Below are 15,462 nucleotides of genomic sequence, written 5' to 3' on the forward strand. Positions count from 1 at the left end.
AGACATCACAATTACTCTAAACCCATATCTTTCTATAATAACACTGAAGGTAAATGGATTAAATGCGCCAACCAAAAGACATAGGGTATCAGAATGGATAAAAAAACAAGACCCATCTATTTGCTGTCTACAAGAGACTCATTTTAGACCTGAGGACACCTTTAGATTGAGAGTGAGGGGATGGAGAACTATTTATCATGCTACTGGAAGCCAAAAGAAAGCTGGAGTAGCCATACTTATATCAGACAAACTAGACTTTAAATTAAAGTCTGTAACAAGAGATGAAGAAGGGCATTATATAATAATCACAGGGTCTATCCATCAGGAAGAGCTAACAATTATAAATGTCTATGCGCCGAATACCGGAGCCCCCAAATATATAAAACAATTACTCATAAACATAAACAACCTTATTGATAAGAATGCAGTAATTGCAGGGGACTTTAACACCCCACTTACAGAAATGGATAGATCATCTAGACACACGGTCAATAAAGAAACAAGGGCCCTGAATGAGACATTGGATCAGATGGACTTGACAGATATATTTAGAACTCTGCATCCCAAAGCAACAGAATATACTTTCTTCTCGAGTGCACATGGAACATTCTCCAAGATAGATCATATATTGGGTCACAAAACAGCCCTTCATAAGTTTACAAGAATTGAAATTATACCATGCATACTTTCAGACCACAATGGTATGAAGCTTGAAATCAACCACAGGAAAAAGTCTGGAAAACCTCCAAAAGCATGGAGGTTAAAGAACACCCTACTAACGAATGAGTGGGTCAACCAGGCAATTAGAGAAGAAATTAAAAAATATATGGAAACAAACGAAAATGAAAATACAATAATCCAAACGCTTTGGGACGCAGCGAAGGCAGTCCTGAGAGGAAAATACATTGCAATCCAGGCCTATCTCAAGAAACAAGAAAAATCCCAAATACAAAATCTAACAGCACACCTAAAGGAAATAGAAGCAGAACAGCAAAGGCAGCCTAAACCCAGCAGAAGAAGAGAAACAATAAAGATCAGAGCAGAAATAAACAATATAGAATCTAAAAAAACTGCAGAGCAGATCAACGAAACCAAGAGTTGGTTTTTTGAAAAAATAAACAAAATTGACAAACCTCTAGCCAGGCTTCTCAAAAAGAAAAGGGAGATGACCCAAATAGATAAAATCATGAATGAAAATGGAATTATTACAACCAATCCCTCAGAGACACAAACAATTATCAGGGAATACTATGAAAAATTATATGCCAACAAATTGGACAACCTGGAAGAAATGGACAAATTCCTAAACACCCACACTCTTCCAAAACTCAATCAGGAGGAAATAGAAAGCTTGAACAGACCCATAACCAGCGAAGAAATTGAATCGGTTATCAAAAATCTCCCAACAAATAAGAGTCCAGGACCAGATGGCTTCCCAGGGGAGTTCTACCAGACGTTTAAAGCAGAGATAATACCTATCCTTCTCAAGCTATTCCAAGAAATAGAAAGGGAAGGAAAACTTCCAGACTCATTCTATGAAGCCAGTATTACTTTGGTTCCTAAACCAGACAGAGACCCAGTAAAAAAAGAGAACTACACGCCAATATCCCTGATGAATATGGATGCAAAAATTCTCAATAAGATACTAGCAAATCGAATTCAACAGCATATAAAAAGAATTATTCACCATGATCAAGTGGGATTCATTCCTGGGATGCAGGGCTGGTTCAACATTCGCAAATCAATCAACGTGATACATCACATTAACAAAAAAAAGAGAAGAACCATATGATCCTGTCAATCGATGCAGAAAAGGCCTTTGACAAAATCCAGCACCCTTTCTTAATAAAAACCCTTGAGACAGTCGGGATAGAAGGAACATACTTAAAGATCATAAAAGCCATTTATGAAAAGCCCACAGCTAACATCATCCTCAACGGGGAAAAACTGAGAGCTTTTTCCCTGAGATCAGGAACACGACAGGGATGCCCACTCTCACCGCTGTTGTTTAACATAGCGCTGGAAGTTCTAGCATCAGCAATCAGACAACAAAAGGAAATCAAAGGCATCAAAATTGGCAAAGATGAAGTCAAGCTTTCGCTTTTTGCAGATGACATGATATTATACATGGAAAATCCGATAGACTCCACCAAAAGTCTGCTAGAACTGATACATGAATTCAGCAAAGTTGCAGGATACAAAATCAATGTACAGAAATCAGTTGCATTCTTATACACTAACAAGAAGCAACAGAAAGACAAATAAAGAAACTGATCCCATTCACAATTGCACCAAGAAGCATAAAATACCTAGGAATAAATCTAACCAAAGATGTAAAAGATCTGTATGCTGAAAACTATAGAAAACTTATGAAGGTAATTGAAGAAGATTTAAAGAAATGGAAAGACATTCCCTGCTCATGGATTGGAAGAATAAATATTGTCAAAATGTCAATACTACCCAAAGCTATCTACATATTCAATGCAATCCCAATCAAAATTGCACCAGCATTCTTCTCGAAACTAGAACAAGCAATCCTAAAATTCATATGGAACCACAAAAGGCCCCGAATAGCCAAAGGAATTTTGAAGAAGACCAAAGCAGGAGGCATCACAATCCCAGACTTTAGCCTCTACTACAAAGCTGTCATCATCAAGACAGCATGGTATTGGCACAAAAACAGACACATAGACCAATGGAATAGAATAGAAACCCCAGAACTAGACCCACAAACGTATGGCCAACTCCTCTTTGACAAAGCAGGAAAGAAGATCCAATGGAAAAAAGACAGTCTCTTTAACAAATGGTGCTGGGAGAACTGGACAGCAACATGCAGAAGGTTGAAACTAGACCACTTTCTCACACCATTCACAAAAATAAACTCAAAATGGATAAAGGACCTGAATGTGAGACAGGAAACCATCAAAACCTTAGAGGAGAAAGCAGGAAAAGACCTCTTTGACCTCAGCCGTAGCAATCTCTTACTCGACACATCCCCAAAGGCAAGGGAATTAAAAGCAAAAGTGAATTACTGGGACCTTATGAAGATAAAAAGCTTCTGCACAGCAAAGGAAACAACCAACAAAACTAAAAGGCAACCAGCGGAATGGGAAAAGATATTTGCAAATGACATATTGGACAAAGGGCTAGTATCCAAAATCTATAAAGAGCTCACCAAACTCCACACCCGAAAAACAAATAACCCAGTGAAGAAATGGGCAGAAAACATGAATAGACACTTCTCTAAAGAAGACATCCGGATGGCCAACAGGCACATGAAAAGATGTTCAACGTCGCTCCTCATCAGGGAAATACAAATCAAAACCACACTCAGATATCACCTCACGCCAGTCAGAGTGGCCAAAATGAACAAATCAGGAGACTATAGATGCTGGAGAGGATGTGGAGAAACAGGAACCCTCTTGCACTGTTGGTGGGAATGCAAATTGGTGCAGCCGCTCTGGAAAGCAGTGTGGAGGTTCCTCAGAAAATTAAAAATAGACCTACCCTATGACCCAGCAATAGCACTACTAGGAATTTATCCAAGGGATACAGGAGTACTGATGCATAGGGGCACTTGTACCCCAATGTTTATAGCAGCACTCTCAACAATAGCCAAATTATGGAAAGAGCCTAAATGTCCATCAACTGATGAATGGATAAAGAAATTGTGGTTTATATACACAATGGAATACTACGTGGCAATGAGAAAAAATGAAATATGGCCTTTTGTAGCAACGTGGATGGAACTGGAGAGTGTGATGCTAAGTGAAATAAGCCCTACAGAGAAAGACAGATACCATATGGTTTCACTCTTATGTGGATCCTGAGAAACTTAACAGAAACCCATGGGGGAGGGGAAGGAAAAAAAAAAAAAAAAAAGATGTTAGAGTGGGAGAGAGCCAAAGCATAAGAGACTGTTAAAAACTGAGAACAAACTGAGGGTTGATGGGGGGTGGGAGGGAGGGGAGGGTGGGTGATGGGTATTGAGGAGGGCACCTTTTGGGATGAGCACTGGGTGTTTTATGGAAACCAATTTGACAATAAATTTCATATATTAAAAAAAAAAAGAAAAAAGGATGATCACTACAAAATTATTTGTAATAATAATTTAAAATAACCTGGATGTGCATCAATAGGGAATCAAATGTATAAGTTGTAGCAGGTCCACAACCTAGAATATTTTATAGTTATTAAAAAATAATTCTGGACTTGGAAAAGGATCCTTTTATTGCTCAGAGAACGAACAAAAATACACATAATATTTAGTATAACATTTATGTTACTTAAAGACATACACATGTATACTTATACAGACATTTGTATACATTCTTCTATAAGTATTGACAAAGTGTCTGAAAGAACATATACCAAACTATAAAGAGGTGGTTACTTCTAGATCACAGGTAAGAAGGAGGGTTAAGGAAAGGGGGAAAAAATAACTCTCTATAAATGTTATGCTGTTTGAGTTTATTCCACAAAAGTAATTCGTATCCGGGACTAAATTCGAAAAATACAGAAGTAATCTAATATAAGAAGATTCACCTAAAATGTCACTACACAGAAATACCCCAGTTTTGGTGCATATCTTCTAGAATCTAGACCTCTCACTGTGTATACATGCACGTACATATGCGCAAACTCTCTTGTCACACCATCCTCCTTGTTATCTCATTGGTCAACTGGTTCTTCTCTTCTTCTCGCTTCATCTCCCTGGAGCAGCCCAAGAACTTCTCTCTATGCTGGCCCTTCTCTCTATGCTCAGTCCCTAAGTCAACTCAACCAGTCTTATGCTCAGCCTTTGGCCATGAGTTTCAGTCTCAAATATCCAATCACCCACTAGACAACTCCATTCAGATGCTGAAATCACACACTGAATATATGTTCCCAATTAAACTTTTAATATCTATCCACAACCTCCCCTTTGCCCTCCCAGCAAAACCAGACCTTTCCCAGTCTTCTCTATCTCATTAAACGACACCAATCTTTACCAGGCGGCTCAAACCCCAACTCTGGATGTGGTCCTTTACCCCTCCCACCACATCTAACTCATCAGCCAGCCTTCCAGCTCCCTCTCTGCTGCCTGCGTCATCCAATCCCCCATCCCAACACACAGAGGGCATTAAGAGGAGTCCTTTACTATTACCCTTTTCACTGCCATTGGAATAAAATCCTGTTCCCCTTCCATAGCCCATAACGTGACGACCGACATCACACAACCTCATACTACTCTGCCTCACTCCTGTTGTTTGGCCCCCACCGGAACATACCAAGCTGCATATGGCCTCAGACATCCATCTCGGCCATTCTCTCTGAAATGCCCTTCCCTGCTCTCCCCACGGCTGGCTCCCTCCCACCTTCCAAGTTAGCTCAAATGTCACTTCCTTAAGAGAAGTTTGACTGGACTCTTTCCACACCGAATCAGTCTCTTTCATCACACTTTTTTTCTTCTTACCACTGTCACGAATTTTTATCTATTTACTCTTCACTCTCTGTCTATCCTACTAAAATGTACCCTCTAGATGGTCAAGGACCTCTTGGGTATCATTCTAGCCCCAGCAGTGAAGACAACTTGGCACCTAATAGATGCAGCAGTTTGTGGAGTGAATGACCATAATACAACCTCATCGAACATTTAAAATAAATGGGATCTGGGGCGCCTGGATGGCTCAGTCAGTTGAGCATCCGACTCTTGATTTTGGCTCAGGTCATGATCTCACAGTTCAGGAGGTGGAGCCCCACATGGGGCTTTGTGCTGACAGCACAGAGCCTGCTTGGGATTTTTTTTCTCTCCCTCTCTATTGCAGAATAAATAAATAAACTTTAAAAAAATAAAACTAAAAAACCAAATGGGATCACGTGATATACAATGCTTTTCAAGAGGCTTTTAACTTTCTACTCACGATCAAGTGTCTTCCCGAATCAATTAATCTAATTCTTTTCAATGGCAACGCGACATATCATGTAAGTGTATCGATCTATTTAACCAAGCTCCAGCTAGGCATTCAGGCACTTTCCAACAGCTCCTTATCAGAACTGTTATACATACTACTCTACATATCCTTGCATAGTCCAATTTAATCTTTAAGAGAGTTCTCTAGAAGCGGGATTGCCGGGTCAAACATCACAAAGCACAACTTTGGATCCCGAAGGAGTTCTTAAAAATTAACCACTTTTTTTTTTTTTTGATAACTACTATACTCTAAGATATATGGAATTACATTCTTAACGAAAATATATTTGGATATGGTCTACTTAGGGAATCTACCTGAGACCTCTAAATTGAAATTTTCAAGTCGATAACTGTATAAAAAGCCCCATTATTAAATGCTATGGGAAAGAAGCAAACGGTATTCGAAGAACCCAACCGGGTGAGACGGTTGCTATCTTTAAAGCGACTGCATCCAAGAACAGGATAGTTCGTAGTTGTTCAACACATTCTGTATTTGTTTACTCCGTGGGCCTCACAATACTTCCAGAAAGCTCACAGGGTGGTAGCCCCACGAGCTGCTGGGCCATCTAGAGAAGCATTAGGGCTCATAGTAATACTTCTATAAACTTCTTCCTTGAAAAATCTCTCCAAATCCATCCCATCCTGTCTCCAATCCTCGGCCTTCCCAATATCCTCGGCCTCTTCTTGAAAGAAAATGTCTCCCCTCCCTTCTCCTTTTCACTAAAATGTGGTGGACTTCTGAGGGTGCCACCTTCCCCAACACCCTCTCTCAATTAAAAGTTTTTGTCATTGCCGTTGTTCTTTTTAACTCTGGTATCCCATTACTTCCTGGCCAGGCAGAGAAACAGGTATTCTCCTTGCTCCAAAATGCCAAATATAGGAATTGCTCTCCTGCAGACACTTCTCTGCTGCTTATGCCAACCATCTGAATTATCATCCGTCACCCATCATCTTGGCCCCTCTGTTCACTTGGCCCTGCTTCCTGTCAAGCCTTAGTAGTTACTGAAACTCCGTCATGAGAGACCCACCTTCACTCTCTGGCTTCTCAGTTCTTTCACTTCCTCACCTCGTATAGGATTTTCTTCCATTTCACCATAGCTACACTCTCTCGGATGTTATCATTACAGAAATCTTGATTCATAACATCCCGTTTTCTAACTGCATTTTTCGGGCCTTTCCCAGCCACCTGCTCTCCTTCCCTCACTGTCCTAACTTTTGATCCCACTGAAACTGTCAATCCATTGACATTATTTATGGACAGAATGTCTGTATCACCCCCACTCCATTCAATTGCTGGAACTCCCCCATTCCCGCCATGTGATGGTATTAGGAAGCAGAGCCTCGGGGAGGTAATCAGGATGAAATGAGGTCAGGAGATGAGCCCTCACAAGTGGATTAGTGCTCTTAGAAGAATCAGGACAGAGTTTGCATTCTCTGCTCTCCACCTTGTGAGAACGGACATCTTTATATTACTGAGTCTCCCCATCTATTGGTCCGGAAATTAGTAATAATGCATTTAGAGTTTCTCCATTAAGCATGATACTGGCTTCTGGACTGATTTATCATACTACACAGTATCTCATTACTACTATTTTATGTGGGCTTATACAAATTCAGACACAGATGTAGACTTTTTTCAAACACCTTTTGAAATCTATGAAAGAGAGTCACAATGATTTTTCTCCCTAGGTCTATCACAATCAATGTATTGATAGATTCCCTAATATCACACCATCTTTGTATTGCTGGAATAAATCTCCCTTGATTGTGACACATTATTCCTTTCATAAGGTGCTATCTCCCTTGATCGTGACACATTATTCCTTTCATAAGGTGCTAAATGGTGTTTGCCGATATTTTGCTTAGAATTTTGCCTTAATTATTTTGAGGGAGATTTGTTCTATGGTTCTCTGTGCAATTCTTGTTGGATTTTAGCATTGTCACACAAGGTTCATTTAAAAATTGGGTAATTTTTATTCTTCTGTGTGCTGGAACAGTACTAACGTTACCCTTTAGTACCATTTAGTCAACAGCACCGAAGTTATCCTTTCCTGATAGAAGAACTTCGTGCACAATCTGAACCATACACATCTCCATGGTAGTTCTTTTTGACTCTCCACTTCTTCTATGAATAGTTCCCATCCCTGCAGGAGTCCATTTTGTTAAATTGTAGTTTCCTGGAAAATTGCCCATGATTCTAAGTCCTCGTCAAAACCAGTTAACACATGAACAACTAAACTCTAGTTCCTGCTTGACCCACACATTCCTTCCACCCCAGGTCTCCCCCATCTCCCTAACTGGCAACGCCATCCATCCAACTGCTAGAAAACAGAATCCCAGGAGTCATCCTTACTTTATGCATCACTTCCATCTATCAATGATTTATAAACCCTGGCCCCAAAAGGTACCTGGTGTCTCCCCATTTCTCACCGTCTCCAAAGCCCCTCCATCCAGTTCAGCTCCTCTCCTCTATTCTCACTTCCCCAGTCAATTCTTAACAAGGCAGGTAGGATGGGATTCTTAAAATATAAATCAGATCACAGTACCCTCACCCCCAATGCCTTTGCTCAAACCCACCCATATTTCCCTTTACCTGTAGTACGAAATTCAAGCTCCTCAGCCTGTTCAGTGAGGCCCTGACCTCAATGAGACTCAGTCATGCTCCCAGCTTCCTTTCAAGTAACTGTCCCCTCAAACACCACTGAGCTAAGAACTTTCAGTTTTTCAAATATGTCATGTTCTCCCCTACCCAATCCTGTTGCCTTAAACTGTTCCTAAGTCTGGTTCCTTCCTATTCTTTTTTTTTTTTTTTTTTTAATGTTAGTTTTGAGGGAGAGACAGAGCATGAATGGGGAAGGGTCAGAGAAAGAGGGAGACACAGAACCTGAAGCAGGCTCCAGGTTCTGAGCTGTCAGCACAGAGCCTGACACGAGGCTTGAACCCACAAACCGTGAGAACATGAGCTGAGCTGAAGTGGGATGCTTAACTGACTGAGCCACCTAGGCTCCCTGGTTCCTTCCTATTCTTAAAACCCTATCTTAAATGTCACTTTCCCACAGAGACCTTTGATGACCATCCTATCTGAAACTGCACACCCTTGCTCTCGGCCACAGCACTTGTATCCCTCAAAAGCACTTTGCAAACTTGTGCTTAGTTTATTTGTTCACTTGTCTCTTTCTGTCTTTCTTCAAGGAATTTATTTGCAACGGGGGCAGGAACACATCTGTGTGTTACCAATCGTAGCTCCATGTTTAGCCTGTTGCCCGATGCAGAGCAAGCACTCAATTATAAATATTTGTTCGATGAAAGACCAGATCCAAAAGGATAATTTCTAGCATGGACAATATCATGAAAGAGGAGAAAGCTTCTTGGAGCCCAGAGCGTTAGAACATCTTTCACTGCTTACTTTCCCCCATTCCAATTCCATCGAAGCAATCCTTTGCACCTACCCCAGGAATGCAGTCGTCACACGGGACTTTGGCTTTCCTCATGAAGACTGATCTGGATTGAGCCTGGAAAAAACGGGTCCATCTCATTATATTTGGCCAATTTAAGACTATACACAAATGTACATACATACATCACAAGGTTATTTCATAGATCGTTACATTCCTGGATGTCAGCTGAGGAGAATCAATGGCCAATCCAGAATACCATTCTAAGTAATTGATATTTTCACTTGATCCTATTTCATGCACTGCATCTGTCAACACCACTAGCCTGAAACATAGGTAGAGGGATCTCATGACAACCATTCAAAGTATTAATCCCTACTTCCTTGTAGCACTGCGCTGGGGGCTGAAATAATCTAGTCTGAAATAATCTAGTCTAGTGAAAAGAACGGTCTCCTTTCCCTAGCAAAATATGTAAAAACCATCACTGGTGCACAAACATGCCAAAAGGGCAGCCACTGGGTACCCATCAGATCCAGATACTGGATCTTGACCAAGTCCAGCCTGGTGCCCAGTAAGCACCCAGCATGAGCTAAGAGCATCATTATCATCTCTCCTCTACAAGCCACGGGGTGGTTTCCTTAGGTGACTGGAAGAGTGGAGAGCAAAGGCAAAACCCTGGGAGATGTGTATTTTGGAGGGATTTTTTTTTTTTTTTGAGTATTCTAAAGTCATACAAAGGGCTATTGTCAAGGGAGGTGAAAGCAAATTGTAACTATTCCTACAATGTAATCTGTATGAACTGAAAAGACAGTTGTCTAAAAGCTGAGGTTTAGTCAAAATAAGTGAATTCTCCAGGTTTCAGAAATCTAGGAGGCATAATCTTCTCTGCTTCTTAATCTAGTGTTGGTTTATATCAGCAGTTCTCAAAGTGTGAACCTTTGGGACCCCCTAAGTGACCCCTTAAGTTGGAGACCCCTAAGCTTCCAAAGGTTCCGTGAGTCCAAAACTACTTTGGTAATAATGGTAAGTAATAGTAAGACATCATTTGCTTTTTTTCATTCTTTCTCGCACAAATATACAGTGTCTTCCAGAGGCTACAAGATATGTGATATCACAGCAGACTGAACTGAGAAGCAGATATGAGAATACAGCTATCTTTGGTGAAGCCTGATATTAAAGAAATTTGCAAACACAACCCAGTGCTGTTCTTCTCACGTTTGTCTTGAAAAATCTGGTTATTTTTCATAAAAATATATTACTCATATCAATATGTAAAATTTGTTATTTTTTTCATTAGTCATTGTATTTTTTTAATTTTTTTTTAATGTTTATTTATTTTTGAGACAGAGAAAAACAGCATGAGTGGGGGAGGGTCAGAGAGAGAGGGAGACACAGAATCCCAAGCAGGCTCCAGGCTCTGAGCTGTCAGCACAGAGCCTGACGCGGGGCTCGAACCCACAGAGTGTGAAATCATGTCCTGAGCTGAAGTCGGACGCCCAACCAACTGAGCCACCCAGGCGCCCCAGTCATTGTATTTTTACAAACCAGTCTTTTGAATACGTTCAGCCATGAGTGAAAAAGACTCATTATCATTTGAATTGTGAGCTATATATATCATGACAAGCCTTTTGGAGAGTGAACCCAGGATAAACCCATACCAGTAAAACAAAAACCACTAAAAAAAAAGAAAAACAACAAAAACAACAACAAAAACCTCCCGAACATAATATATAATAAATATACATATACATATTAATTTAACATAAAAATATTATTGGAAATTATGTATTATCCTGAGTTATTTATGTCAAATTCTATTTTTTAAATGTCTTTCTTTCACATTTTTAAGATATAATTGATACACAATGTAACATTAGTTACAGGTGCATACAACACAGTGGCTTTAACAATGCTGTAGGTTATGCTATGCTCACCATGGTGCGGCTACCATCTGTCACCATACGATGCTACTAAAATACCACGGACTGTATTTCCTGTTGTACCTTTCATCCCCATGACTTATTCCTTCCATAACTGGAAGCAGGTGTCGCCCACTCCCCTTCACATATTTTGACCGCTCCCCCATACCCCTAACCTACCTCCATACCTCTGATAGCCACCAGCTTGTTCTCTGGACTTAGGAGTTTTTTGATTTGTTTTTTAGATTCCACATACAAGTGAAATATGGTATTTGTCTTTCTCTGGCTTATTTCACTTAGAACACCCCCTAGGTCCCTCCATGTTTTCATACATGGGAGATTTCATTGTCTTTATGGCCGAGTAACAATCCGTTGTGCGTGTATATGCACATACACACATACACCCCCATCTTTACCCATCCGTCTGTTGATGGACATCTAGGCTGCTTCCGGATCTTGGCTACTGTAAATAATAGGGGTGCATGTATCCTTTGGAACTTGTGGTTTTGTTTTCATTAAATACCTCGTTGCAGAATTTCGGGATCATATATTTCCATTTTAAATTTTGTTGAGAAAGCTCCAAACTGTTTCCCACAGTGACTGCATCAGTTTACATTCCTACCAACAAGGGTTCCTTTTTTTCTCATCCTCACCAACATCTGTCATTTCTTGCTTTTTTGATACCAGCCATTTTGACAGGTAGAAGGTGATAACTCATTGTGATTTAGAATTGCATTTCTCTAATGATTAGTGATGTTGAGTATCTTTTTATCTGTTGGCCATCTGTACATCTTCTTAGAAGAAATTTCTATTCGGGTCCTCTGCCTATCTTTTAATTGGAACATTTGGCTTTTTGGTATGGAGCTATCTCCACCCTTCATATATTTTGGATATTAACCCCTTAACAGATATATCATTTGCAAATATCTTCTCCCATTCAGTAGGTTGCCTTACATTATGTTGATGGTTTCTTTTGCTGTGCAAAACCTTTCTATTTTGATGTAGTCTCAATAGTTTATTTTTTCTTTTGTTTCCCTCACCTGAGGAGACAGGGTTGTGTCAAAGAGATTACCGCCTATGTGTTCTTTCAAGAGTTGTATGGTTTCAGGTCTCACAACGCATTAAGTCTCTAATCCATTTTGGGTTTATTCATATGCATGGTGTAAGAATGTGGTCCAGTTTTTCCAGCACCACTTATTGAAGAGATGGTCTTTTCCCTAGTGTATATTCTTTTTTGTCATATATTAATTGACCATAAAAGCATGGATTGATCTATGGGTCTATATTTGTGCCAGTACCATACTGTTTTGAATACCATAGCTTTGTAATATAGTTTGACACTAGGATTGTGACACCTCCACCTTTGTTCTTTCTTAAGATTGCTTTGACTATTCAGGGTCTCTTGTACTTCCGGATATATTTTAGGATTATTTGTTCTAGTTCTGTGAAAAATGCCGTTGGTATTTTGCTAGGGATTATATTGAATCTGTAGGTTGGGGTAGTATGGACATTTTACAAATGCTAATTCTTCCAGTCCATAAGTACGTATATAGTTCCATTTGTGTCCTCTTCATTTTTTTTCATCAAGATTTTACAGTTTTCAGAGTACAGGTCTTTTTCCACTTCTTTGGTTAAGTTTATTCTTAGGGATCTTATTCTTGGTGATGTAACTGTAAATGAGATTGTTTTCTTACTTTCTCTTTCTACTGCTTCATTATTAGTGTAAATATATGTAACAGATTTCTGTGTATTAATTTTATATTCTCTGACTTTATTGTATTTATAGGTTCTAATAGTTTTTTGATGGGATCTTTAGGATTTTCTGGATATAGTATCATGTCATCTACAAATAGTGACAGTTCTACTTTCTCCTCCCCAATGTGGTGACTTTTACTTCTTTTTCTTCTCCTATTGCTGTGTAAGACTTTCATTACTATGCTGAATACAAGTGGTGAGTGGGGACAACCTTACCTTGTTCCTGATCTTAGAGAAAAAGTTTTCCATTTTTTACCATTGAGTATGATGTTAGATGTGGGTTTGACATATATGACCTTTATTAGGTTGAAGTAGGTTCCTCTAAACCCAACTCATTGGAAGTTTTTATCAGTAACAGAATTAGAATTCTGTCAAATGCTTTTACTGTATCTACTGAGATGATATGATTGTTATCCTTCATTTTATGATACAGCATATCATGTGGATTAATTTGCGGATATGGAACCATCCTTGAGTCCCTAGAATAAATCCCACTTGATCTTGGAGAATGATCCTTTTAATGTATGGTTGAATGCAGTTAATATTTTCTTGAGGATTTTCACATCTATGTTGATCAGGAATATGGGCCTGTAGTTTTCTTGTTTTGTAATATCTTTGCCTAATTTTGGTATCACAATAATGCTGGCCTTGTAGAATGTATTTGGAAGCTTTTCTTTGTCTTCTATTTTCTGGAATAATTTAAGAATGGTATTAATTTTTTTTTTTTAATGTTGTTGGAACTCACCTGTAAATCCATATGGTCCTGGACTTATGTTTGTTGGGGCTCTTTTCACACACAGTGTTATATTCATTTCAGGTGTACAATGTAGTGATTCAACAATTCCATATATTACTCAGCACTCATCAAGTGTGTTCTTAATCCCCTTCACCTATTTTGCCCATCCCCCCACCCCCCCCATAACCATCTGTTTGTCCTATGTTTGTTTTTTGGTTTGTCTCTTATTTTTTCCCTTTGTGTGTTCTGTTTCTCAAATCCCACATATGAGTGAAATCACATGGTATTTGTTTTTCTCTGCCTTATATTTTGCTTAGCAGTATACTCTAGATCTATCCATGTTATTGTAAATGGCAAGATTTCATTTTTTTTATTAAGGTCGCTTCCATAAAGTAGCTATCATAAATAATGTGGCAACACACGTAGGGGTGTGTGTATGCCTTTGAATTCGTGTTTTTATTTTTGGGGTAAATACCCAGTAATCCAACTAGTGGATCATGGGGTGGTTTTATTTTTAATTTTTGGACGAACCTCCTTACTGTCTTCCACAGTAGCTGCACCAGTATGCATTCCCACCAAAAGTGCACGAGGGTTCTTATTTCTCCACAGTCGCATCAATTTTTGTTGTTGTGTTTTTTATTTTAGTCATTCTGCAGGTATGAGGTGATATCTCATTGTAGTTTTGATTTGCACATCCATGATGAGTGATGTTGAGCATCTTTTCATGTGTCTGTTGGCCATCTGGATGTTTTCTTTGGAAGAATGTTCATGTCTTCTGCACATTTTTAAACTGGATTCTTCGGTCTGGGGTGTTGAGCTGTATACATTCTTTATATTTTTTGGATACTAACCCTTTATCAGATATGTCATTTTCAAATATCTTCCACTATTCAGTAGGTTGTCTTTTAGTTTTATTGGCTGTTACCTTCACTGTGCAGAAGCTTTTAATTTTGCTGTAGTCCCAATAGTTTATTTCTGCTTTTGTTTCCCTTGTTTCAGGAGACATTCTACAGATGTTGTTATGGCCAATGTCAGAAATTACTGCTTGTGCTTTCTCCTAGGATTTTTATGGTTTCAGATCTCACATTTAGGTCCTTACTCCATTTTTTGTTTGTTTTTGTGTATGGTGTAAGAAAATGGTCCAGCTTCATTATTTTGCATGTAAGTATCGAATAGAATGTCTTTTTCCCCTTGTATATTCTTTCCTGCTTTGTCAAAGATTAATTGACCATATAGTTGTGCATTCCCCCAATTCCAAAACCAGATAAAGACCCACAAAAAAATGAAAACTACAGGCTAATATCTCTGATGAGCACAGATGCAAAAATCCTCAACAAAATTAGCAAACATAATCCAGCAATACGTTAAAAAAAAGCATTCCTCATGACTGAATGAGATTTATTCCTGGGATACACAGATGGTTCAATGTTTGCAAACCAGTCAATGTGATACACCACATCAATAAGAGAAAGGATAAGAACCATATGATCATTTCAATAGATGCAGAAAAAGCATTTGACAAAGTACAACATCCATTCACAATAAAGCCCCTCAATAAAGTAGATTTATACAAAACCTCGGAACAAGGTTTATACAAAACTCAGGAACAAGACAAGGATGTCCATTCTCACCACTGTTACTTAACATAGTACTGGATGTCCTAGCCACAGCAATCAGACAAGAGAAAGTAATAAAAGGCATCCA

The sequence above is a fragment of the Leopardus geoffroyi genome, chromosome B2, assembly GCF_018350155.1.
Source record: "Leopardus geoffroyi isolate Oge1 chromosome B2, O.geoffroyi_Oge1_pat1.0, whole genome shotgun sequence".
Taxonomy (NCBI): domain Eukaryota; kingdom Metazoa; phylum Chordata; class Mammalia; order Carnivora; family Felidae; genus Leopardus; species Leopardus geoffroyi.